The sequence below is a fragment of the Physeter macrocephalus genome, chromosome 4 (genome assembly GCF_002837175.3).
Source record: "Physeter macrocephalus isolate SW-GA chromosome 4, ASM283717v5, whole genome shotgun sequence".
NCBI classification, from domain to species: Eukaryota; Metazoa; Chordata; class Mammalia; order Artiodactyla; family Physeteridae; genus Physeter; species Physeter macrocephalus.
This window is the reverse complement of record NC_041217.1, coordinates 72,221,783-72,235,983: the sequence shown is the minus strand read 5'-3', so window position 1 is coordinate 72,235,983 and position 14,201 is coordinate 72,221,783. Positions and strand designations below refer to the sequence as shown.

Here is a 14,201-nt window from a genome sequence, read left to right as displayed (position 1 = left end):
TTTACTGTGGGACTATAGCATAAGATATAACAAAAGATAAGTTGACCAAACTTTCATTAGTGATGGAATTCACATTCATCTGTCAGCCTTTTCTGGAAGGAAAGGATATACATCTATATTCTACTTTACTAGCAACCACTTCAAATCTCTATACTCTGTTTCATTTTCATAACTCAAAAGGAATATTTACTTTCTTTTTCTACAGTATTTCTACTCATCATAACCATGCTCTGTAACATGGTTCATATTTAGCAGTTTAAGCAATGAAATGTATTTAGGTTTTTTTTGATATGTATTTTCAAACATCCACAAACAGAATTTCAAAACTCAAAACAAGGTGTATTTCATTCTCTTTAAAAAGCAAGTTGATTTTAGACCAATTTCACCTCCTATTCAACATCACCAGTATCATCTGATTTCTTTGTGGTAGCTAGATCCAGTTAGAAAATCAAGAGGAACCAAGAGTAACCAGGAAATGTTTTTAGCATCTTGTCACTATGACTAAAAAAACAAAACAAACGAAAGAACTTAGAGACATTATTTCTCACTCGTGTGTTTGAAAAAAGCTGATAAACTTTTCTAGGAAACATAGCAACTAACTGCATTTTTCAATGCAAACATCTAAAGGCAGTGAGGTAAATTCCTATTCAGCTCATTTCTTTTAGTTTGCAGAGGGAATTCCTATTGACAGGTAATACAGATTGGAAGTATTTGGTATGAGCAGTGTAGTTCCAACTATCATTAGTTTATTTAAAAAGTTATATAAACCTAACTATGGGGAAATAATTCCCCACTTAAGAGTGAAAAGAATGTACACACTGAATTTATGGATGAAATGATATAACATCTGGAAGATTCACTTCCAAATACGCAAAGCGAGGGAGGAGGAAGAGAGGCTAGTAGATGGGATATAGTGTGATAACTGGGTGTGAATAACTGCTGAAGCTGGATGTTAAGTACATGAGAACTCTACACTATTCTCTTCATTTCTGTATACGTTAGAAATTTTCCACACTCACTTAAAAAAAGGAACAGAATTAAATGAAAAAAAAAAGTATACACTCCTGTCATCAACTTGCATATGTCTGTGAGCATATGACTAAATGACTAAAAACTATGGAAAGCAAAAACTATTAATGCTAAAAATAAAATTTTTTATACTCCTCAAGCATAAAAAAGTTAGATGCTCAATGAAGGAAACAGAACTCTGAAATAGCAATAAGATTATTAGTTAAATTTCATCATTACTTGAAGCCATAATTTATTATGTTGTGTCAACATCACACTGCCGGGACTTCCTGATGGTCCAGTGGTTAAGACACCGAGCTTCCACTGCAGGGGGCAAGGGTTCAATCCCTGGTTGGGGAATTAAGATCCCTCAAGCTGGGTGGCATGGCCGAAAAATAGAAGGGGAAAAAAAAAAATCACACTGCCATCAACACCCCCAATGAGACAGTCACTAAGAAAGTGATTTCTAAACCATGAAATGACAGTTATCATTAACTGAGACGGCAAATCATAAGTATGAAAATCTAACCTCTCCAAACGAAAGAATATAAACCAAATAAATTACAAGTAATTTAAAGAAGGATGATTTTTTTATTTTTTATTTTTATTTATTTATTTTTTAAACATCTTTATTGGAGTATAACTGTTTTACAATAGTGTGTTAGTTTCTCCTTTACAACAAAGTGAATCAGTTATACATATACATATGTTCCCATATCTCTTCCCTCTTGCGTCTCCCTCCCTATCCCACCCCTCTCGGTGGTCACAAAGCACAGAGGTGATCTCCCTGTGCTATGAGGCAGCTTCCCACTAGCTATCTAATTTACATTTGGTAGTGTATATATGTCCCTGCCTCTCTCTCACAGGATGAATTTTTTAAAAAGACTAGCAATATAGCTCAAAACAAAAACTACTTTCGTTTCCCTCTCTTATGATAGCCAGGGTTAAGATATCTCATGCTTCTGGAAAGGCTGGCACAAAGCAGACCTCACAGTGGATTATAATATAAGGTAATATAAGGTGTTATGTTACCTTTAAAAGACTCAGATCAACATGCATAACTCAAGAATATGAAATTATTTAATGGAGACGCACCACCTACACATATGGTAAAACTTTTCCACTGTGTGCAGGTAGATCATTTTAGGCAGGACTGAATGTGTCCAAATTCTTTATTTGTAAGGCATGGAAGACTTAGAATAAAGCCTCAAGTGGTATTGCTAATACTATAAAGACACAGTGCTTAGCAAGATAAAGGGAAGTTATACTCCATGTTTTAGAATACAACTCAAGAATAGGACATGAAAATCACTTTCTATTCTCGATCCTTAAAGATCCTGTGTATTTTTTGTAATTATTGCAAGCACTGTTTTTTTAAATTGTGAAGTATCTCATACATTATAGGAGACTACATACATTATGTTATCCATTCGCACAGATATGGACACACTACACACACGACATGCTATTTTAAAAAAACCAAAAAACCATGAACCTACTACCCAAGTTAAAAATTACAGAAAGTATTAAACTTTTCACAAATTTACATGACATTCTTACACAGAGGACATGACAATAAAGAGACAATCAGACCATTTTTCTTAAGATATCTCCATTATCTTACTGAATCCTGTAATCTGTACTATTAAAACACCTTTCTGAATTTCTTTTCTTTAAAAATCCAGGGGGCTTCCCTGGTGGCGCAGTGGTTGAGAATCTGCCTGCTAATGCAGGGGACACGGGTTCGAGCCCTGGTCTGGGAGGATCCCACACGCCGCGGAGCAACTAGGCCCGTGAGCCACAACTACTGAGCCTGCGCGTCTGGAGCCTGTGCTCCGCAACAAGAGGCCGCGATAGTGAGAGGCCCGCGCACCGCGATGAAGAGTGGCCCCCGCTTGCCACAACTAGAGAAAGCCCTCGCACAGAAACGAAGACCCAACACAGCAAAAATAAATAATTAATAAACTCCTACCCCCAACATCTTCTTAAAAAAAAAAAAATTCAGTAATTACTTTTCATTTTCAGTACTAGATTCATGGGTAGTCTGTCAAATAGCTCCTGGATTTCATCCCAGAAGTGTTGTCTAGATACACGCATATCTAAAATTACATTAAGACCTTTTTACATAAACTCTCTGTAGAAATACATCCAAGACAAGATCAGGAATGCTACCGACATTTGCCTCCTTTTACCAGAGTTTCTTCACCCCAAAATATCAAATGATATTAAAACACATTTTTTAAGCTACAAAGTTGCATACAGAATGTGAAGACTTTGTAACTTCCTAAGAATAATAGCAAAACCTCTCTGCAACTAAGTCATGAAATCTCAACTTTTAGGAACATGCTTCAATCCACCTTGCCCTTTAGAAAGCCCCCACTATCACGCAATTCATAGCTTCAACACGATTAGCATAGCTTCAAGGACAGAAGCCATATATTATTCATCTTTGTGTCCCCTGCATAAAAATAACTCAATAACGTTTGTTATAACTAAGATAAATGCCAGGAAATGAGCTTCAAAACACCTCAGTCCCAATGCAAAACTGGAAAGAGATGAATTTGAGAATACAAATTATTATTATAATGAAAAAGAATAAAGCTATAAACATTTGTGTTATATTCTCTTATCAACTAATTCAGAATCATGTATTAACACTGGAGAAATCAACCTGCAAAGAATAAAGAATAAAAAACAAAGATCTTAAAGTTCTCCTTATCGTCGGCATGCTCACTGTTAAAGAATCTTTCACCTGAAACTCGTACCAACATCTCTACCCCCAAACAAAACTATTTTTTTTTAAAAAAAGGCTTTTAAATGAGACCTGAATATAAATTGGTTCTATCAATACTTCACTACAATTTAAGTTTCTGAAATTTGTATGCATAATTTGTGCGACTGTGCTCATGCTTGTTTTCTACAGTGAGGGTTTTTCCATCAGATTCTCAGAAGAATAAGTGACCCCCAAAAACTTTTAAGAACCGCTAATCTAGCAAATCAAAAACATTCCATTTTCCAAGAAATAGTTAAGTTGGCTTAATTCAAGTATTCTTCCCTCATATTCATAGAGGGGATCCTTAGTACAAAATTAGCCTCTGGAAGAATTTCTTCAGCCAAGCCAAAAAGTTCCAATATCCACTGGCACATATATCAACAATTCCAGATCCCAAAAACAGTTTACTCGGAAATGCCAAAAGAAAATGCAAAAGGCAGCACACTGTACCACAAACTGGCCACCCTATTAGATGCTTAAATACACTTGTATCCTTCCATAGTAAAATGTCTGGAAGATCTAAATTCCCTCCAAACTGAATAGGCTTTTTAGGAAGGTTTTCTAGTTTCAACTCCACACTGACCTGTGAGCCTCACTCGACTCAATATGTATTATCACTGTCAAGACAAATCCCCTCATATGTACCCAGGCTGTTTCAACAGGGTCACCTTGATTATTGCCACCCCAAGGCAGGGAGTATTTACTGAAGAGTTATTCAACAAATATTTGTTGAATGAATGAAAGAAGATCCTTCCTCCCTTAAAGTTAAGCTGTCAGCCCCCATGCAGCTGCTATGGTACAAATTAAACATGCCTCCCTCAAACATACAAGCTAAAGTGTCAGAAATGCTATGCTTCCTCGATAAACAGAAAGTAATACAGTCATGGAATACCCATTTCTCACAGGCTAACCTGGCAAGGACAACCTATGTTCTGTCTGACACAACTGAGCTCTACCAAATACCATCCAACCAGTCAATATGCTCCTATCTTTCCAATAAACTCAGATCTGCCTGACAAAGAACTCCTGAGACGCCATGGTATGGTGAATATACTACTGAACTAGTAGTCAAAATATCTGTTATAGACCCAAGTTTGTCACCAATTTAACACATGACCTTGGAAAAATTATCTCTTTATGCCTCAATTTGCTATTTTGTAAAATGGGAGGGAACACCCATCCCACCATTTTCAGAGATTTATTTAGGATCACAAACAAACTGCAAGAGCATTCTGAACAATAAAAAAGTTTTATTCCATTATAAAGTGTTAATATAAACTCGTATCAACAAGAAAGCCATCCATTCTTTATACCCTCATAGTAATTGTTCAAGTAAAAATGTTCTGGGCCTTCACATCTACACAGTTCACTCTATTCTGAGGAACAAACTATTCTTAAGAATAACTGGCTATGACAAGTCTCTCCCATCCCTGACCCCACATTTACATGCTGTATTTCTAAAATATTGCCATGACTTCTCTATCCCAGCAAATATTAAGGCACTCCCAAACCCTAAAATACACATACATATCAACCAGCAGGGAACACCCCAAGTTTTATTTTTAAAATAAGCTAACTTATAAGCAGAACTCCATTACACTTATACAAATACAAGCAAACTCTTCCGGAACACTTTCCTTCCTCGCATACACACACAAACACAGCCGCTATACACCAACATACCATCTATCTTCCAGACCAAAACCATGTCTTTCAATGCACAAATTAGCCAGTAACATTTATTAAACTTGTAACACTGAGATCATTCTATCCTTCCTACATACAGTTCAGCGTGTCAGGGACACCACAGATCTGATCGTACAGGTAAACTACGCTCAGAAGATCTTTCCTCCTGCCGCTCTTATCCCTTAAACCAAACAAACAGGACTGTGGGGGATGCCCCAATCCTACCTCCACAACAAACTAACCTGTCAGGGGCACAGCCGACTCCGCCTCCACGCGCTTACTTTCCCGCCCCCTCCCCCAAGCCAGGAGTCCGCCTGTCAGGGACACCCCTTCACCCCCGCCAGGAGGGACTTCCCGGTAAGCTCAGGATCCCCTTCCCTACTCTCCCCTCCCCCATCCTTACCACCGCTCTCCCGGAGGTCCAGGTCCGGGAGATGACAGTAGCTCCCAGGAAGCCAAGGACTAAGTCGCTGAGGGAGTACCTAGGCCCAAAGGCCTCCCCAGGCGATTCTACTCACCGTGTCAGAGGCCGAGGCCGAGAGAGATGAGAGTGCAGGGAAGTGGGGAAGAGGGGGCGGCCGCCACCAAGCTCCTCCGCTTCCCTTGGTCCACAGCGGATCCCTCCCGCTTGTCAGGAGGCGGCCAGCGGGTGAGCGGACTGGCGGAAATGCGAGAGAGGAGAGGGGAAAGGCGTGGGGCTAAGCGGGGGAAACTGAGGGGAGGCGGGTCCCGCAACCGAGACGAGGATCGTCTCCCCCTCCGCAAAGCGAACCCAAAATGGCGGCGGGAGCGGCGGCGGCAGAGCGGCGGCGGCGGCAGCTCCTTGGGAGGGAGGGAGCGAAGGGCGCCTCGTGCCCCCCCACCTCCCACTCCTCCCTCCTCCCTCCTCGCGTTTTCCCCCTTCGTCCTCCCCCCTCACCCGACTCGGGCGGCGGAGCGCGCACAGCCGCCCGCACGCGCCAGAGTATATCTGGGCTCGTCGCTTGCTGCTCCCACCAACCACCGCCTTCGGCCGCCTTGCGCGCCCGCCAGCCAGTACGCACTCGCTCTGGGGCGCCTCCTCGCACAGTCCCCCACTTCCCCTTGGCCCCTGTCAAGCCAGTTCTACCGCGGGCCCTCACGCGTACCTTCGGCAGCGAGAGCCCAAGCCTCCTCCTCCACCTCCTCTCCTCTCCTCCCCCCCTTTATGCAAGTGCCAAGTGTTGTGCTATTTTACGTGGATTTCTTAAGTCAATTCTCAAATTGACTCTGTGAAGTAGAACTATTCTTAGCCCCATCTCAGATCTGCAGTCTCAGACAGAATCAACGCTTGGAAAGAAAGTGGTCATCTTCTTTCTCCATTCTCCTTCCTCTAGCTCCTGCTGCAACGTCAGAATCAAGGACTGAATGACTGCTGAGGCCTCTCAAAGTGACAAGATCTTACCCCCCTGCGCTACCCTCCCCCCCCCCCCTCCCCCGCCCCCACTGCCACCAACCGCCGCCACTGCCGCCGCCGCCTCCTCCTCCGCCGGCCCCCCCCTCCACAAACCCTCCACCCCTCGCGCGTGCGCCTCCCACAATCCCCCCGCGGGACTGTTCCATTCCTGTCGGCTGCAGAAGCGGGGGTGAAAACGACAGGCGAAGCCGGTAGAGCTTTCCGTTAGGACAGGAGGTACCCCGAGTGGCGGATAGACACTTAGGACTACTTACCTCGCTGGCAACGGCGCCGCGACGTCGCGGCTCCCTTCCCCTGCCTCGTCCCGGCCGCAGTGAGCTGGTTGGGGGCGGCCTAGCGCCCCTCCGCTGGCCGGTGGTTGGAGGCCGCGGCGGCTGCGCGTTGAGCAGCTTCCTGCCGTACGACCCGAGCTTGAGTCTCTGCTGCTGGACGATCGCCGAGGAGCCAGCGCTTAATAGTGTCTGCGGTTTACCGGGTCGGGAGAGCTGGTCCGCGACTTTCGGTGAGGAAGTGAACCGGCACGGGGGTTGTACCCATGAGGGAAAGGAGCGGGACTCCGAACCTCCAAGAGGTAGGGAGTGAGGACGGCAGGGCCGGCAACTCTCCTAGGGGGGCTTCCCTCCGGGCTCTGTGTTGCGGACCTAGGACCCAAGAAGGAACCGGCTCAGTGGTCGGCATTTTCTTTCTTCCTTTTTTTTTTTTTTTTAAACCCAGCTTAGATTTTCGAATTTCACACCACTGTCTATACGCGATGATGTTTTTGTGCACTTTTACACAAACCTCGTAGATGGATGATGCATTTTCAACCTCATTAGGCAGCCTTATGTTAGAGGATAAGGACACCATATATTTCAAGTTCAGGTCTGGACTCGATCTCCCGTGTCTTGTGTGTCTTTCAAAAAGTTATTCTTCTTAGTTCCTTATCAACAAGAAACGAAAAACTGAACATAAAAATTAGTTAACAAAAAAATAAATAAATAAAATAAAAATTAGTTAACTCCAAATCTGCCTTCAGGGTTGGTGTGTGGTAAAATAATAAAATATGTGTAAAGTAGAATTAGCTCCTAGGCACAGGGAAAGTGCAGAGAGTTAATGTTATCGTTCACAGTACTCTTGATGTTGATAAAGTTTGTGGGTGTAATTGGTAGTTTGTGTCCTGTTCTTCCAAATCGTTGGTAAAACAGTGCAAGACTAGGTCTGTCAGTTTCCGTGGTTACTGATACTTGTTTCCCAAAACTCTGCATGAACATTTACTTTTTCTTGATGATTGAATTCAGGAGAACTATGGACTATTAAAATCCACAGGTAATTCCAAAGCTTTCTTCTGTTCTAGTAATCGTTAGTTTCACCCAGTGGGTAAAGCCGAATAAATTAGGTGAGGGATCCACTTGGGTTTCCCTTTTCCTTCACATCTGTGGACTTGTAGGGATCTGGGAATAGTTTGAAAATCATTGTACTAGATTAATCTCAAAGGCCTATTCAAGCTCTAAAGTTCAAGTAGACACTCCTAAATTTCCCCCTTAACATATTATATTTCAAAATATGGATCAGGTTTTATTTGTTTGCTTTTTTTTTTTTAAGGGAAATCCACCTTAATTACCTCACTATATATTTGCTTTTCCTAACCTTAAGCCCCAACTTTTTCATGGAGCCATTTTGGAACCATTGATCTTTTTTTTATTGTGTCATGTATGCAGGTGTGTTACCCTACCAAGAACATTTTTAATTTGAGGGCAGGGACTATGTGTAACGTTTCTTTTATATTCTTTTGTAGTCTAGTGCAAAGCAGGTCATGGAAATGTTGAAATGAATGTTAGATACTTAAAATATGAGAAGAGAAAGAGAATTAACATTTGTGGAATACCATGCCAAGAGAACTTGTATTCCTGTTTAATCCTTATACAACACTTTGAAATAGATCATCTTACCCCCATTTTACAGATGAGAAGGCTGAGGCTCAAACAAGTCGGGTAACTGTCTTTAGACTTCAATTTGCCTATCTCTTAAAAACTTAACTTTTTTCACTATACCACATTGCCTTCATAGTAAATTTCTCATTAGCAACATAATTGCATATGCTAGAAAGAAAAAACACCTTTAATGGAATTCCACTACACTTGTATATAAAGAAAGTTACTTACAGTCTCTGCCTTTAACTAGCTTTGGGTAACTACAGTGATTCATGAATTGTCAGTTAAGTATAGACAAATAAGATCCTATTCAGTTCTTTTATGCTCCAGTGCCTACCAGAGACTAAAATACATTAAGTGCTCAATAAAATGACCTTATTGAATGAATGAACCCTGAATTATTTGAACCAAGGAAGGTATGGAAAACAGAATAATGGTTCCCCCCAAAGATGTCCGTGTCCTAATCCCTGGAACCAGTAAACACATTATGTTACATGGCAGAAGGAAATTAAGGGTACTAATTAGCTACCCTGAAAATAGGGAGATTATCCTGAATTATCTGGTAGACCCACTGTAATTACAAGAGTTCTTTAAAGGTGGAAGAGGGAGACCAGAGACTCTGTCAGAGTGAGGCAGTAGGACACAGACTTGACCAACTGTTGTAGGCTTTGAAGATGAAAGGGCAACCTCTAAAACCTAGAGAAGTCAAGAAAACAGATTCTCTATTAGAGCATCCATAAAGAACACAGTCCTGCTGACACTTTGATTTTGGACTTCTAAACCACAGAACTCTAAGATGACAAATTTGTTGTTTTATGACACCAAGTTTGTGGTAATTTGTTACAGCAGCAGTACATGTTGGATCTGTTTCTTTTACTTTAATCTTTGCTTTCCACTGTTGTTGTTCACTAAAAGGATACTGTCTATACATAATGGCCTGCCTCGGGGAACCGGCCCCTCTGCCTGAATGTTAAACCAAAGTGCCTTTATTCAGGGAAACATCCGGACCCTGTCCACCTGTGGATGGCTACAAGAAAGAAGAAATTAACACCTCCCCTCCCCGAGGCTGGCCATTCCAGGTGATATTTGCAAAACTTATGGCCTTTTTACTTCCTCATCTCCTCCCCTTCTCTGCGCTATAAAAGAAACTGGCATCCAAACCCGGATAAGATAGTTATTTTGAGACTTTAGTCTGCCATCTTCTTGGTCTGCCGGCTTTCGGAATAGTCATATTCCTTGCCTCAACACCTCGTCTCCGACTTGACCTGTCGTGCAGCAAGCAGAGCGAGCTTGAACTCGGTCACAGAATTGCTGGGTCATTTGGCAAATCCACATTTAAACTTTTCGGGAAATGCCAAACAGTTTTCCAAAGTGGCTACACCATTTTACAATTCCAGCAGCAATGTATGAGGATTCCAGTTTTTCTACATCCTCCCCATTACTTGTTATTGTGTGTTCTTTTGGATTTTAGTTATCCTTGTGAGTGTGAAGTGGTATCACATTGTGTTTTTGATTTGCATTTTCCTAATGACTAATGGTGTTGAGCATCTTTTCATGTGCTTATTGGCCATTGTATATCTTCTTTGGAGAAACTTTAAGTTCTTTGCCCATTTTTGAGTTACATTTTCTTTTTATTGTTGAGTTGTAAAGAGTTCTTTGTATAATATATTATGGATATAAGTCCTTTATTAGATATATAACTTGCAAATCGTTTCTGCCATTCTGTGGGTTGTCTTTTACTTTTTTTTTTTTTGGCTACTCTGCGAGGCTTGCTGGATCTTAGTTCCTCCACCAGGGATTGAACCCAGCCCTAGCTATGAAAGCACCGAGTCCTAACCACTGGACTGCCAGGGGATTTCCTGTCTTACTTTCTTTTTTTTTTTTTTTTTTGCGGTACGCGGGCCTCTCACTGCTGTGCAGGCCCAGCGGCCATGGCTGACGGGCCCAGCCGCTACCGCGGCATGTGGGATCCTCCCGGACCGGGGCACAACCCATGTCCCCTGCATCGGCAGGCGGACTCTCAACCACTGCGCCACCAGGGAAGCCCTGTCTTACTTTCTTGATGGTATCCTCTGAAGCAGAAATTTTTAATTTCGATGAAGTCCAAGTATCTATTTTTTTTATTTTTGTTACTTCCGGCATCATTAAGAAACCATTGCCTAATCCAAGGTCGTGGAGATTTACTCCTATATGTCTTCGAAGACTTTCATAGTTTTAGCACTTTCATTTAGGTCTGTGATGTATTTTGAGTCAATTTTTGTGTGTGATGTGAGGTAGGGGTCCAATTTCATTCTTTTCATGTGGATATTCTGCTGTCCCAGCACCATTTCTTGAAAAGAAATGTGCTTTCTCCCATTGAATTTTCTTGGCACCCATGTTAAAAATCAACTGACTGTGATATAAGAGTTTATTACTGAATTCTCAACTCTGTTCCATTGATATGTAGACATATGGGTCAGACATATATGATCTATAGGCATATGCTAATACCACACTGTCTTGATTTCTGTAGCTTTGTAGTAAGTTTAGAAATCAGGAATGTGAGCCCTCCAACCTTCTTCTTTATTTTTCAAGGTTTTATACACTATTCTGAGTCCATTGCATTTTCATACGAATTTTGAGATCAGCTTGACAATTTCCATTAAAAGGGCTGCTGTGATTTTGTTAGATAATAATATTTGTTTAAAAAAGAAACAACTAGGGCTTCCCTGGTGGCGCAGTGGTTGAGAATCTGCCTGCTAATGCAGGGGACACGGGTTCGAGCCCTGCCCTGGTCTGGGAGGATCCCACATGCCGCGGAGCAACTAGGCCCGTGAGCCACAACTACTGAGCCTGCACTGTAGAGCCCGTGAGCCACAACTACTGAAGCCCTTGTGCCACAACTACTGAAGCCCGTGCGCCTAGAGCCCGTGCTCCGCAACAAGAGAAGCCACCACAGTGAGAAGCCCACACACCACAACAAAGAGTAGCCCCCGCTCTCAGCAACTAGAGAAAACCCACATGCAGCAGTGAAGACCCAATGCAGCCAAAAATTAAATAAATGAATAAATAAATAAGTTTATTTTAAAAAAAGATAGATGATAGCTGAAGAGGATTGATGAGTAATATAAAGGACTTGTATGATGATTGCTTTGAGAAACTGAAGACATTTACCCTGGAAAAGAAAAAATAGGGGACATAACTACCTTCAATTTATCACATGGAAGGTAGCTTGTAAAACCAAAGAGAAAGGCTGGGATAGTGAATGGAAGCTGCAAGGAGACATTTCACCTCAGATTCTGAAAGAACTTTCCATAAAAGCAGGACTGCTTTGTGAGTTCCCCATCAGTGGAAATGTTCAGGCACTTGATAATTGATAATACAATATACACAGTGACTAATGGCAAAGGCTGCAGAGTCAAACATAGGTTTGAATTCCAGAACTGTCACTTTTAGGCTATATACCCTCAGGCAAGTTAGTCTATCCATCCCTATTTTCACATGGATGTAATATCTACTTCATAGGATTCTGTTGTGAGACAGTGCCTATAAATTGCTTAATATAGAGCCTGTTTCTGAAAAATACTATTATTATTATTCAGATCATTGTAGCATTAATTCATTTCGTGAACTAGATCACCTTAACCTGAAGAATTTGATTCTCTTCACACAATCTGTACACAAATGTTTCATTGCAGCTTATTCGTAATAGCCAAAACCTGGAAACAGCCCAGATGTCCTTCAATGGATGAATGGTTAAACAAACAGACACATTCATACCATGGAATAGTACTCAGGATTAAAAGAAAAACCATTGATGCATGTAACACACAACCTAGATGAATTTCCAGAAAATTATGATGAATGGAAAAAGCCAATATTAAAAGGTTGCATACAGTATGATTTCATTTATATAACATGCTTGATATGAAAAAATTACAGAAATAGAGAACAGATTAGTGGTTGTCATGGGTTAAGGAATGGGAGAGTTGTGGGAGGGAAGTGCAGGAGGCTGTAGAAGGGCAACATGAGGGATCCTTAAAGTGATGGAAATGTTCTGTATTTTGACTGTATCAAGGTCAATATCCTGGTTGTGATATTGTACTATAGTTTTGCAAGATGTTACCATTGGAGGAAACTGGGTAAAGGATACATGGAACATGTATTATTTCTTTCACTTGCTTGTGAATATATAAATATCTCAATAGTAAATGTTTAATTTAAAAAATAATCTATGATTTTTGTGACCACTGAAGTGTTAGCATATAGCCTTTGGGATACCTTTCTAAGTTTGGTACAGGCTTTTTCTGACTTCCTTTTCAGTGTACACTTGGCCTATGTGACAATACTTTTTTTTTTCTTTTTTTCTGACTTCCTTTTCAGTGTACACTTGGCCTATATGACAATACTTTTTTTTTTCTTTTTAAAGAAAGAGGGCTCTAACGTTAGCCAGAAAGTTTCGTCAGAAGAGTGACAGAACTTTAAATACAATAGTGAGTAAATGTCCCTTACAAGTGTACCTGAAAACACTTCAAAGGGTTTAAAGACTAAGGAATTATTTGTATCTGGGATTTGTTTTATCCACACTTTATTTATTTATTTTTTAAGATTTATTTTTTATTTATTTTTGGCTGCGTTGGGTCTTAGTTGTGGCATGAGGGATCTTCATTGCAGCGTGCAAGCTTCTCTCTAGTTGTGGCATGCAGGTTTTCTCTCTCTAGTTGTGACGTGCAGGTTCCAGAGCGCGTGGGCTCTGTAATTTGCGGCTCACAGACTCTAGTTGAGGCACGTGGCATTAGTTGCTCCGCAGCACGTGGGATCTTAGTTCCCTGACCAGGGATCGGACCCGCATCCCCTGCCACGTAAGGCGGATTCTTTACCACTGGACCACCAGGGAAGTCCCTATCCACACTTTAAACAAAGAATGACTGGAATTGGAGGGAGGACTCTTCTTCCTTGAAATAGTAGAAATAGACAACAGGTAGATTCTCAGAATGATGGCAGTTGAACAATATTAGAGAAGTTTTTTTTGTTTTTTTTTTTTGTTTGTTTGCTTGTTTTTGCGGTACGCGGGCCTCTCACTGTTGTGGCCTCTCCCGTTGTGGAGCACAGGCTCCGGACACGCAGGCTCAGCAGCCATGGCTCATGGGCCCAGCTGCTCCGTGGCATGTGGGATCTTCCCGGACCGGGGCACGAACCCCTGTCCTCTGCCTCGGCAGGCGGACTCTCAACCACTGTGCCACCAGGGAAGCCCTAGAGAAGTATTTTAATGATATCTTTGAGAATTTTTTTTCCTCATCTTCCTAGAAGGCTTGAGAAAATTATTTATCTTTAATTTTAACCATCAGTCTTATTTTGGTTTGTTTTTTCTTTTATGGTGGTAAAATATACATAATATAAAATATACCAT

At 41.5% G+C, this 14,201-nt stretch overlaps 2 protein-coding genes and 1 pseudogene across 5 annotated transcripts in view; 2 read left to right on the top strand and 1 right to left on the bottom strand.

The window, feature by feature from the left end:
* ASH1L (ASH1 like histone lysine methyltransferase) overlaps positions 1-6,070 on the bottom strand; it is a 237,333-nt gene extending 231,263 nt beyond the window's left edge. The window contains exon 1 of the mRNA XM_024116023.3: positions 5,986-6,070. The gene's annotated coding sequence lies outside the window, so the exon portion shown is untranslated. The remainder of the gene's footprint in view (positions 1-5,985) is intronic.
* The window catches only part of DAP3 (death associated protein 3), a 31,573-nt gene continuing 23,174 nt past the window's right edge, over positions 5,803-14,201 (top strand). The window contains exon 1 of one of the 4 annotated variants that reach the window (XM_028488780.2): positions 5,803-5,824. The gene's annotated coding sequence lies outside the window, so the exon portion shown is untranslated. Of the gene's footprint in view, positions 5,825-6,033; positions 6,117-7,191; positions 7,474-14,201 lie in introns of those variants that run through there. The other 3 variants (XM_007110407.4, XM_007110406.4, XM_007110405.4) reach the window with 3 other exon arrangements.
* On the top strand, positions 6,123-7,484 carry LOC102987113 (uncharacterized; annotated as a pseudogene).